The 13,014-nt window shown below is 47.1% G+C and overlaps 1 long non-coding RNA gene across 1 annotated transcript in view; it reads right to left on the bottom strand.

The window, feature by feature from the left end:
- Positions 1 to 1,941: 1,941 nt before the first annotated feature.
- The window catches only part of LOC143831370 (uncharacterized), a 104,781-nt gene continuing 93,708 nt past the window's right edge, over positions 1,942 to 13,014 (bottom strand). Inside the window, exon 4 of the long non-coding RNA XR_013228852.1 lies at positions 1,942 to 2,022. This is a non-coding gene — a long non-coding RNA (uncharacterized LOC143831370). The remainder of the gene's footprint in view (positions 2,023 to 13,014) is intronic.

Here is a 13,014-nt window from a genome sequence, read left to right as displayed (position 1 = left end):
ATATTTTTCAAAACTTGCAATGTCCTCATTCCATGCCTGTATTTATTTTATATATTAATGGACTCAGACAAAACGGTGTCCAGATAAATTCCGTTTTCAAACAAGACTTTTCATCAGTGGCAAGTCCCTCTACATGTGAGTCTTTATATTCCTGATCAACTCTCAGATTCCTTGATCCAAACCATTTTTCAAATAACTAAATGTGATGATATACATATAAATATGCATACACATATACATAGATGTATATACATATATACCTATATAAAATATACATGGGCCAAAGGCTCCAACACGTCAGCAGGATCCAAGTTCTCAGTCTCAAGATCCTGGAATACGGACATTGAATAAGGACATTGTAAGTTTTGGAAAATATTTCTTTATAGTGAACACAATTAGGATAGGCACATCTTCTCTTTTGCTGTTTGGTTAGTTTGCCTGTGATGATAATGGCCATACCCCACCGTGTACCAACACCTACAGTTTTAGAATTTTTACAGGCTTTGTTATTTTTTTATATTATTTACAAATGATGTTATATCCCACACTGCTGTCAGCCGTTATAGGGCATTTAATCAGTTCTGAATGACGTTATCGTCATTAATCATGTTCTACACCAGGGGTAGTCAAACTGCGGCCCTCCAGATATCCATGGACTACAATTCCCAGGAGCCCCCTGCCAGCGTTTGCTGGCAGGGGGCTCCTGGGAATTGTAGTCCATGGACATCTGGAGGGCCGCAGTTTGACTACCCCTGCTCTACACGGTAGCATTAGAAAAGAGCAAGAGTTCAGTAACGCCTTAAAGACTAACACAATCAGGATGTGTGATTTCACGAGCCATTGATCACTTCAGATGCAGTTAGAATGTGACTCCATCTGACTCCTTATATCAGTGGTTCTCAGCCTGGCGGTCACAACCCCTAGTGGGGTTGATAGACCCTTTTCCCAGGGGTTACTGAGGCTACAGCCGCACCGCTGCTGCACTGCCGCCGTGCTGCCACCACAGTGGTGGCGGCAGCCTCAGTGACCCAAAGGGGGTTGCGGCATTAGGAAGGTTGAGAACCACTGCCTTATATCTTGGAGAGCAGAGTGATTGATCTAATTCTCAACTTGATCTCATCGATAGAATTCTACACTGTGGTTAGCTATCTCAAGCTGCATTTGCTGTGGACAGGTGGGGTATAAATTTTAAAAAAATAAATAAATAAAATGCAGGACGTGTGTGTGTGTGTGCGTTGGTATTCTCAAGTATTGTGTACTAGCCAGCACCTTTTGGGGGGCTGTCTATGGTTTCCAACTTCAGGTTGGGAGATATCTGCAAATTTTGGGGGTGGACGGTAAGGAGCCTGAGGAGGGGTGGAGTTTGGGGAGGGGAGGGATTTTAATGGGGGGAGGGATTTTAATTTATTTAAATTAATAATGCCACAGAGTCAGCCTTCCAAAATCACCATTTCCTTCAAAAGAAGAAGAGTTGGTTCTTATATGCCACTTTTCACTACCCGAAGGAATCTCAAAGTGGCTTAGAATCACCTTCCCTTTCCTCTCCCCACAACAGACACCCTGTGGGGTGGGTGAGGCTGAGAGAGCCCTGATATTCCTGCTCGGTCAGAACAGCCTTATCAGTGCTGTGACTAGCCCAAGGCCACCCAGCTGGCTGCATGTGGGGGAGTACAGAATCAAACCTGGCTCACCAGATTAGAAGTCCGCACTCCTAACCACCACACCAAGCTGGATCTCCATCTCCTGTGATTCACTGAAACCTCAGGTGATCTTGGGCCACCATCTGAAAGCTGGCAACCCTAAGGCTCTCTAAAGTCCCAAGGGGGTGGGATTTGTGGAAATCAGCACAACCTTAGATTTGAGCACAGGCACCTATTGGGGGGGCGTGTCTCCCAAGTCCTGGGTAGAGAATTTGTAGAAATCTGCAATTTTACATATCAATGCTGTGATCTTTTATTTTATTTTTTACAAAAACAAAACCAGTGCATACCTTCGACTTGTGCCACATCAGATGAAAGATACCTGTGCAGACAAAAAAAAGAGCTGTTTTTAATATCCCGCTTTTCCCTACCCGACACACTCCCAAAATGACTTGCAAACACCTTTCCCTTCCTCTCTGCACAACAGACAACCCGTGAGGTAGGTGGGGCTGAGGGAACTCTGAGAGAACTGCTCTGTGAGAACAGCTGTACAAGAATTGTGATTAGCCTAAGGTCACCCAACCGGTTCTCCAGATTAGAATTTCCCCTCTTAACCACTACACCATGCATGCAACGTATTTTATGTGCCGAAGTGATGTTGTGTAGGGTCAGACCCAGGTATAAACATAATGCAAGAAAAGGTTGAAAGCAAAGCAGCCATGAATCTCTGCACCACCCAAACTGCCCATCAGCAATGCTTCTTCCCCCACAGCTGCTACCCTGAAAGCAAGTATCCTACAGCTAGTGGAGGGAGGGTGGAAGAGATGGAGGCAGGGACCCGACCGCCAGACAGCTGTCCCTCCCCTCCCCCTCCCGGCCCTTGTCCAGGGGTTAGAAGCAGGTGGCCACTTGCCAAGCAGTCTTTGCTAACAAGAATGTGGCCAAGCTCCTTCTCTCCCTTGCGCTCTGGTCCGTGCCCTCCCTGCTGCTCAGCTGTTTGACAAGTGGCCCGGCTTTCTGCTTCTAGGTTCACACAAGGCCTGGAACGCTCCCCAATTATCCCTGGAAAATACCAGCTCGCGCATAAAGAGACAGCAATAATATTTTATTTGTGCTTTTTTATGATACAAGCTCTTGAAAGCAGTCCTGGCAAAGGAAGGCGAAAGTGATATATTATCATCTAATAAAGCAATTGAACATGACAGCTTTTAAGGAAGATCTGAGACGGGATCTAGTTACGGGTCTTCTGAGTGTAAGGGAGGGGGGAGCCAAGAGTGGAAGGGGAAGGAAAAGAAAAGCAGGTGGGAAGAGGAACCAGGAAACGTAAATACGCCATTAGTGTGCAGGGGTGCTCGGCTTTCTGTTATTTTAACCAAGTCATAAATGTAGTTTATAGCCTTGCAAACAACATAAAGAGGACAGCGTTCCCAGCTAATCCTTCAAAACTATTACAGGGCTTTAGAAGCACATAAAATATATGTGCACACGCACACACAAAAAACAAACAAATACACAAACATTGTGCACTCAATGGGCATACACATACTTGTTTACAGAATACGTGTGAAGACATTGTATAGGGTGATCCTAGGTGGGCAGGGTGGCCAAACCGTAGCTCTCCAGGTGTCCATGAACTACAGTTCCCATGAGCCCCTGCTACAATTCCCATGAGCACATGCTGGCAGGGGCTCATGGGAATTGTAGTCCATGGACATCTGGAGAGCCACAGTTTGGCCACCCCTGAGAGACCCTTCTAATCTCCTTGGAACTGCACTGTTCTTTGTACATTGTCACAGGATCTCCCCCAATGACTGTGTGTCCTTGCCTGGCACATACAATACTCACATAGCATTGCCAGCTCTGAGTTGGGAAGTTCCAGGCAAATTGGAGGTGGAGTCTTAGGGAGGGGAGGGTTTGAGGAGGGGAGGGATGTCTGCAAGATATGTCATAGGTTATACTCTCCAAAGCAACCAGTTTCTCCAAAGCAGCTGATCTCTCTGCAGTCAGTTGTAGCTCTGTCTGAAGACTGGCAATTCTACTCACAAACCCCTGATTCCCTAAGATGAGATCAAGCTGGCCTCTCTGCAATGCAAATGGGGATTATGGTGAGGCCAATATAAGTTTCACCAGCTGGAGCTCAGAGTGATACATCCCTTTTGATTTAGGCCTGTACATGTGCGAAGCGCGCAGAGTGGGCCAACAAGGAAATTCAAAAACCTGGCAGACAAAAGCCCATGACATGATAATCAAGGGACAAGGAACAAGGGAATCATTCCTTGGCTGTAACCCAGACAAACAAGAACAGGTTCTTGAAGAACAGGTGAAGTGCCAGAGGATTGGAGGTGGGCAAATATTGTCCCCATCTTTTAGAAGGGGGAAAGGACGATCCGGGTAACTACCAACCTGTTAGCTTGAGGTCAATAGCTGGCAAAATTTTAGAACAAATCATCAGTCAGTCCTTGAGTATCTATCTATCTATCTATCTATCTATCTATCTATCTATCTATCTATCTATCTATCTATCTATCTATCTATCTATCTATCTATCTATCTATCTATCTATCTATCTATCTATCTATCTATCTATCTATCTATCTATCATCTATCATCTGTCTGTCTGTCTGTCTGTCTGTCTGTCCATCAAATTTTTATACTGCCCTTCCATACAGCTCAGGGCAGTTAACATATAAGGTTGTGGTGGGGTACATGGAACGACCTAACATATAACATGGTCAAAAACAACAATAACCCAACAGTGGTTCTGAATCTTAATCAGCAACAATATAACAGGAACGGTGACTTAGAATAGGCCCCCAGAGAGGTCAGACTGGTTCAGGGTATTTATATCTGTGGATGTTGTTTGATTTGGTTTGGCAGGTCTCAGGCAAATGCCTGGTGGAGGAGCTAGAGCAGATGGCTGTGATTACGAAGAGTCAGCATGGGCATCTCAAGAGTAAGTCACATCAAACTAACCTTATCTCTTTTTTTTGAGAAAGTTAGTACCTTGCTGGATCAGGGGAATGCTGTGGACACAGTTTATCCTGAATTTCAGGAAAGCTTCTGATAGCATTCCACGTGAAATTCTTGTTGACAAGTTGGTAAAATGTGGTATGGCTCCTATTAGGTGGCTTGATAACTGGTTAACAGAGGGTGCTTGTTAATGCCTCATCATCCTCTTGAAGAGGAGTGGCGTGGAGGACCTCAGGGATCTTTCCTGGGCCCCGTGTTGTTCAACAAATTTATAAATGATTTGGATGAAGGAATAGAGAGGGTGTTTATCAAATTTGCAGATGATACTAAACTGGAAGGGGTAGCAAACACAGCATAAGGCAGACTCAAGATACAGGAAGATCTTGACTGGCTGGAAATTGGGCTAAGATAAATTTCAACACTCATAAATGTAAAGTTATGCATTTAGGTAGGGAAAATCAAATGCATGATTGTCTTGGAGTAGCATGTGTGTGACTAAAAAGGCAAATGGGATTTGGGGCTGTATCAAAAGAAGTATAGTTTCCAGACTGTGCAAGGTGATAACCTCATTTAGAGTCCTGTGTTCAGTTTAGGGCACCACAATTGAAGAAGGATGTAGAGAAACTGGAGCGTGTCCAAAGGAGGGCAACAAAGATGGCGAGAGGTTTGGAGACCAGGTCAAATGAAGAAAGGTTGAGGGAGCTGGATCTGTTTAGCTTGGAGAGAAGATGACTAAGAGGTGGTAAGATAACCATCTTCAAGTACTTGAAAGATTGTCATATAGAGCAGTAGTCTCCAACCTTTTTATCACCGGGGACAGGTCAACACTTGACAATTTTACTGAGGCCCTTTTGCTGAGCGATGTCACCCGTGGCGCCTGAACCCCTGCTCCACTTGCTTTCCCGCCAGCGCCCCTGACTTCCCCAGCCATGGCAGCTGCTGGAGAGCACCAAAGGTGAGCTGGCGGCAGAGTGGCAGGGCAGCCGCCAAGGCAGCAGTCAAGGAGGAGGACGAGAAGGAGCAGCGGCCCAGCACCAACTGATCTACGAACCGGGAACGGTCCCTGGACCGGGGGCTGAGGACCACTGATATAGAGGATGGAGCAGAGTTAGTTCCTGTTGCCCCGGAGGGAAGGACCAGAACTAATCTGTTGAAATTAATTCAAAAGGATTTTCAGCTAAACATCCAGAAGAAGTTCCTGACAGTTAGAGCAGCTCCTCAGTGGAACAGGCTTCCTCGGGAGGTGGGGGGTTCTTCTTCTTTGGAACTTTCTAAGCAGATACTAGATAGCGATCTGACAGAAATGCTAATTCTATGAACTTAGGCAGATTGTGAGTAGGTGGGCAGAAGGGACTGTGTCTGAGCTTGGCTCTTGTGGCCCTTTCTTGCCAATTGCCACTTTGGGGTAGGAAGGCAAATTTCTTCCAGGCCAGACTGGCCAGGGATTCTGGTGTTTTTTTTGGGGGGGGGAGGGGGGACATAATCTCATCAAGTGGGGGCAAATATATTTTTGATATATATTTTTTAAAAATTATTAAACATTTATTGGGTGACATGATCATATACGTTCATGTCACCCAATAAATGTTCAACAATTTTTTAAAAAAATATATTAAAAATCAATTAACTCCCACTCATTTGTGAACCCCTTGCAGGGTCATCAAGAAACCCCAGGGTTTCACAAAACCCTGGTTGAGAAAGCCTGCTATACCTATAGGGCAATTCACATGCTATGTTTTTCTGCAGGTGGGGTCCGGATTCTGCAGACTCGATTCGCTTTCCCCAAGAGCCTGATTCATTGGGGGAGGGGCTTATTGTCACAGTTCAGAGCTGAATTAGGCTCCCAAAGGTTTTTTTTAAAGAACTGGAGAACCCGACTCATTCAAAATCATATTATGTAGTTAGGCCCTGTATTTCTGGTGCATGATCTTTTACATACGTTTCTCACTATGAAATGTATACAAACACTCAGCTCAGGAGCTCCCATTTTCGTATCCATCTTTATGGCAGTTTTCTATACCCTGAAAAAGGAGAGACACTTATCAATTTATGAGCTATGCATATTCCACAATCACTCTGTGCTTGGGAACAGCTTTGTATTTCCGGCAATCTGGTTGGCCCAAATATTTATTTAACAAAGTGCACTAATTCAGCATATTGAAAATCGGTTAGGTGCTGCTCCAACTAGTCTTTCTAAGGCAGGGGTAGTCAACCGGTGGTCCTCCATGGAATACAATTCCCATGAGCCCCTGCCAGCAATTCCCATGAGCCCCTGCCACTGAGAAAGATTCGAAACACATTTGGTCCATTCTGTTGGTCTATTTTCTGTGCAGTTAGAGATGTGCTGTTTTTAAAATCGTGATGACTGTGCTTTGAATACATTGAATTGGTGCACTTTATGAAATCAGTATTTGTAACATTTTTTAAAATTATTTTTGCAGCTCCACCTTTCTGCATTACCTGAAATCTTCTGCAGTCTGTCTATTGGTATTCCATTTAGCCATAGGGGGAAGCCCTCCAGACATGTATTTGAGGAATACACAATCAATCCCAATGGATCCTCAACAAAGGGCACTTGATTATTTCTCATACGTGCCTTTGGAGGATTATGTCAGTTTGGTGTAGTGGTTAGGAGTGCGGACTTCTAATCTGGCATGCCGGGTTCGATTCTGCGCTCCCCCACATGCAGCCAGCTGGGTGACCTTGGGCTCGCCATGGCACTGATAAAGCTGTTCTGACCAAGCAGTGATATCAGGGCTCTCTCAGCCTCACCCACCCCACAGGGTGTCTGTTGTGGGGAGAGGAATGGGAAGGCGACTGTAAGCCGCTTTGAGCCTCCTTCGGGTAGGGAAAAGCGGCATATAAGAACCAACTCTTCTTCTTCTTCTTCTTCATCTAGCAACAAAGCCTGTGGCACAGAACAATATAACGGGCTCTAGAAAAGTGCTGCTGTTAAGGGCTGGCCAGAGCCTATTGCTCAGGAAGGATACACCTGTGCCCCTGGTCCCCCACCTCAGCCTGCAGATTGCCTTTGTCAATGGCATCACTGCTCAACTCCAGACTATAAGGTGAAAATAGCTGCTTTGGAGGGGGGACTGAGGCATTGTATCCTTTTGAGGCCCCACTTCCAAATTGCAAGGAATATTTCCAACCCTGGGATTGCCAACCCTTAGCTTGGAAGGGAAAGCTCTTTGCCCCCATGAGTGGTAATTGTAGTAATACCTCCTAAAAAGTGCACGTGTACGTCCATGGACACCCCTGCATCGCTCTCAGAAGAGGGGCAGCAATGGCTACCCCTTCCTCACCTCAAGCAGTAGCGGTTAGAGCTTCCTTCATAGCAGGCCTGGAGGGAAGAGGGAATGCAGAATCCTGAGCAAGAGCCACAGTTGGCCATGAGCGGGGAATACTCCACCAATAGGAAAATGGCAGGCTGGTTTCCTCAGTGGTTGCTGGGCAGATCCCTCAGGGCATGCTGATTAACTGGTGAACCATCCTTGATCACATATTGCCACCAATATGCGGATGACACCCAGCTCTATCTCCTGATGGATGACCGCCCTGACTCTCCCCCAGAACCCTTAGCCAGATGCCTGGACTCTGGAAACAGTGACAAAATGCATCAAGCAGAGTTGCCTGAATCTCAGCCCTGCAAAGACAGAGGTCCTGTGGTTGGGTAGGAAGGGACCATGGGAGGAAGGGTGTCTGCCCACCCTAGACAGTGTGCAGTTCTCACCAACGCACTCCGCCAGGAACCTGGGCGTGACCCTGGATGCTTCCCTTACAATGGAGGCCCAGGTCACAAAGGTAGCACGACTGGCATTCTACCACCTCCGCCACTAGGCCACTAGGCACAAGTTTTAGCTAATGCCTTAATGCAAGGCATTCCTGACTGTGTAGCACGTGGACCAAATGATTTCATGACCAATTTGTGTGATGACAGTGTGGTACCCCCACCAAGAGGCAACCTTCATGGGAAGAAAGCCCAGGCTAGCCAAGTTTCACCAGATCTTGTTAGCTAAGCAGGACTAAGCAGGGCTGGCTCTAGTCAATACTTGGGTGGGAAACATACAAGGAAGTCCAGGGCTGATATGCAGAAGCAGGAATGGCAAACCACCTCTCAATGTCCCTTGATCCTTTGGGGACACCATAAGTTGGCTGCATCTTGACAACAAAAAATTAAAAAAGGAAAAAAGGAATGAAGGAGAAGGAGAAGGAGAAGGAGAAGGAGAAGGAGAAGGAGAAGGAGAAGGAGAAGGAGAAGGAGAAGGAGAAGGAGAACGAGAACGAGAAGGAGAAGGAGAAGGAGAACGAGAACGAGAAGGAGAAGGAGAAGGAGAAGAAGAAGAGTTGGTTCTTATATGCCGCTTTTCTCTACCCGAAGGAGTCTCAAAGCGGCTTACAGTCGCCTTCCCTTTCCTCTCCCCACAACAGACACCCTGTGAGGTGGGTGAGGCTGAGAGAGCCCTGATATTCCTGCTCGGTCAGAACAGCTTTATCAGTGCCGTGGCCAGCCCAAGGTCACCTAGCTGGCTGCACATGGGGGAGCGCAGAATCGAACCCAGCTCACTAGATTAGAAGTCCACACGCCTAACCACTACACCAAATTGGCTCTCTTAGACTGTAGGACCTTACAGTGTAGAAAGGCCAGCCCTTCAGAGTAGGCCCTGGACCAAATCTCCTGGCCACATTGATCACCTGGCCACAGTGATCCATGCGACAGTCACCTCCAGATTAGATTTCTGTAACTCGCTCTACGCCAGCCTACCCTTGTGCCTGACCCGGAAACTACAGCTGGTGCAAAATGCACCTGCTAGCGTCCTCACGGGCACACCTTGGAGGGCCCACATCCAGCCTGTGCTGAGGCAACTACATTGGCTACCAATAGCTGCCTGGATCCGGTTCAAGGTTTTGGTTCTAACCTTCAAGGCCATACGCGAGTTGGGACCCACATACCTGAGGGACCGCCTGCCGCCCTATGCTCCCCGCAGGGCTTTACGCTCTGTGGGTGAGAACCTACTGATCATTCCCGGCCCTAAGGAAGCGCGCCTAGCCTCGACCTAGCCTTGACCAGGGTATTTGTTGTGGGGAGAGGAAAGGGAAGGCAGTAATATCAGGGCTCTCTCAGCCTCCCCTCCCTCACAGGGTGTCTGTTGCGGGGAGAGGAAAGGGAAGGCGACTGTAAGCCGCTTTGAGCCTCATTCGGGTAGAGAAATTATCTTCAGTATTATCAGGGCTCTCTCAGACCTGATAATAACCAACTCTTCTTCTTCTTCTTCTTCTTCTTCTTCTTCTTCTTCTTCTTCTTCTTCTTCTTCTTCTTCTTCTTCTTCTTCTTCTTCTTCCTTGTCATATGCTTGATGTAATGGTTAGGGGTGCGGACTTCTAATCTGGCAAGCCAGGTCTGATTCCCTGCTCCCCCACATTCAACCATCTGGATGACCCTGGGCTCACCACAGAACTGATAAAGCTCTTCTCACAGACTCACCTCCCTCACAGGGTGTCTGTTGTGGGGAGAGGAAAGGGAAGGCAATTGTAAGCCACTTTGAGACTCCTTCAGGTAGAGAAAAGCAGCATATATAAACCAACTCTTGTTGTTGTTGCTGCTGCTGCTGTTATTTTGGTGCTTATCCTGGCACAGTGTCACCACAACGTCACACTAGCTTAGCTCCATGTTACCCTGGCTTAGAGGCTTAGTTGCCAAGCTGAATGGTTCCCAGAATGACTTTAGGATTTCACCCTCAGTTATCCCAAACCTTTATTATCGGAGAGAAGCCTAGACAATCTCACGAGGCACCTCCTGGCCTTTAAATCTATGACCCTGCTGTACAACCTGTGTGTATCAAAGGGAAGGAGAAATCTCTGGAGTAGCATTTTTTTAAGGGAACTGCTCGTGTTAAACATCTCATTGCCTTCTTCAAGCCTCACCCAACCAGTGACAGATTAATATCGGATGAAAAACAGTTTTTCACATCCTCGGCCATAAACTTCCTGAGAAGAAGCTTCACGGAGGCCTTGAGAGCCCTGATTACAAGGTGAACGCAAATAAATATCAGCGTTAGGGCCGAAGCAGCAGAATATTCCAGGCAGATTTTCCCAAATACTCCTTCCTCTTCAAACATGCCGCTGGGCAAGATTGAAAGTAAACCCATCTAACACCAATCACTATCATCACACATATGATGACATCCTGTTAAGTATCCAGTTATGATCTCACACAATTTTGTATTCAGATCACTCCTGGTTGCCAGCTCTGGGTGGGGAAATACCTGGAGAAGACATTAAAGAAAGTGAATGCAGTCTTGGGCTGTATTAACAGAGGCATCACATCAAAATCACAGGATGTCATAGTCCCGCTGTATACCATATTGGTCAGACCCCACCTGGAGTCCTGTGCGCAGTTCTGGAGGCTTCACTTCTAAAAGATGAGGACACAATTGGGAGGGTGCAGAGGGGAGCGATGAGGATGGTCCAGGGCCTGGGGACCAAGCCCTATGAGGAAAGGCTAAGGGACTTGGGAATGTTCAGCCTAGAAAAGAGGAGGTCGAGAGGAGGCATGATGGCTCTCTTTAAGTATTTGAAAGGTTGTCACTTAGAGGAGGGCAGGGAAAGGTTCCTGTTGGCAACAGAGGATAGGACCTGCAGTCATGGGTTTAAACTACATGGAGAATGGTACTGGCTAGGTCGATCAGCAGAGGAATCAATTTTAGGCTGATCCTGCATTAAGTAGGAGGCTGGTCGTCTATATGCTCCCTTCCAACTCTATGATTCTATTTGCGGATAGGGAAGTTCAGGGACGGTTTGGGGAGGCAATGGACCCCCACATGCATCCAGCTGGGTGACCTTGGGCTCGCCACGGCACTGATAAAATTGTTCTGACCGAGCAGTGATATCAGGGCTCTCTCAGCCTCACCCACCCCACAGGGTGTCTGTTGTGGGGAGAGGAAAGTGAAGGCGACTGTAAGCCGCTTTGAGCCTCCTTCGGGTAGGGAAAAGTGGCATATAAGAACCAACTCTTCTTCTTCTCAGCAGGGTACAATGCCATTGAGTCCACCCAAGCAGCCCTTTCCTCCGGGTGATCTCATCTCTGCTGCCTGGAGATCAATGATGATAGCACATCTCCAGGCCCCACCTGGAGGTTGGCAGCCATAGCTCCAGGGGTGAGCCATGCATTACATATTTGTTGATGTGGCCCATAATTCTACTTCTGCCAGTTGTAGTTACATTATAAGCTTCCAGGCAATGCCTACTGGAGGCTTTCTCCACCAGGATTTTGCAAAGCTTGATGGCCCTGGAAAAGTTTCTCAAATGGGTGGAAGCTAATTAATTTTTAAATATATATTTTTTAAAATATCTGTTTCTGTTCCCCATGAACATGTCTACCATAATGGAACCTTTTGCATGCTGCAAAGAATTCTGGCACACCGTCTGGGGAACACACTCTCTTCATGCGTGGCGGTTTGAGCATCGCCCATCATAGACTGAAAATTTGCTTTCGAACATACCAAACGTTCCAACCCAACTCTGGATTGTAGGGGACGACTGACCGTGGAGAGAAAGAGGTCATTGGGGCAAGAGTTTCTCTATCATTGTTTTCACCATTTAAAAAGTACTCAGCAGCTTACAAGGAGGTAAGAAGAAGAAGAAAGTCAAACCCTCCAAGACAGAGGTTTTGTGGCTGGGTAGGAAAAAATCCAGATGCAGAAGTACATTTACCCTGTCTAGACTGTGGGCAGTTGTTGGCTGTCCAATCCACCAAGAAACTGGGTGTGATCTTTGATGCCTCCTTGTCAATGGAGATGGAGGTTACTAAGCTTAGCTGGCATTCTACCATCTTCACCAGACAAAGCTACTAGCACCCTACCTGGCCCCAGAACACCTAGCCACGGGGATTCATGTGATGGTTACCTCTAGATTAGATTTCTGTACTGTGCTCTACATGGGCTCAACGTTGATCTGGAAACTGCAAGGGTTCCAGAACATGGTGGCATGAGTCCTCACGTGAACTCCATGGAGGGCCCACATCTGGCCTGCCTCCAACTGCACTGGCTCCTAGTTGAATTCCAGTTTCGATTCAAGGTGTTGGTGTTAAGCTTTAAGGCCATCCGCAGTATCGGAGGGACCACTAGACTGACTATTGCCCCCAAAGGACATTGCAATGATCCGTTTCCAACAAACTGGTGATCCCTGTCTCAACCCGGGCCAGAGCCTTTTCCATCCTGGCTCACACCTGGTAGAATGAGCTCTTGGAAGAGCTGAGGGCCCTTATAGAACTGAGTCAGTTCTGCAGGGCCTGCAAGACAGAGCTCTTACGCCAGGCATTTGGTTGGGGCCAGTGAACACCATGGAGATACTGGATGGAAATGATGGGGCTCCCTCTATATCTTGTGTGCGCATGCGCACATGC

This window comes from Paroedura picta, chromosome 3 (genome assembly GCF_049243985.1).
Source record: "Paroedura picta isolate Pp20150507F chromosome 3, Ppicta_v3.0, whole genome shotgun sequence".
In the NCBI taxonomy this organism is placed as follows: Eukaryota; Metazoa; Chordata; class Lepidosauria; order Squamata; family Gekkonidae; genus Paroedura; species Paroedura picta.
The sequence above is the reverse complement of the archived record's forward strand: the minus strand, read 5'-3'. Positions and strand labels throughout refer to the sequence as shown.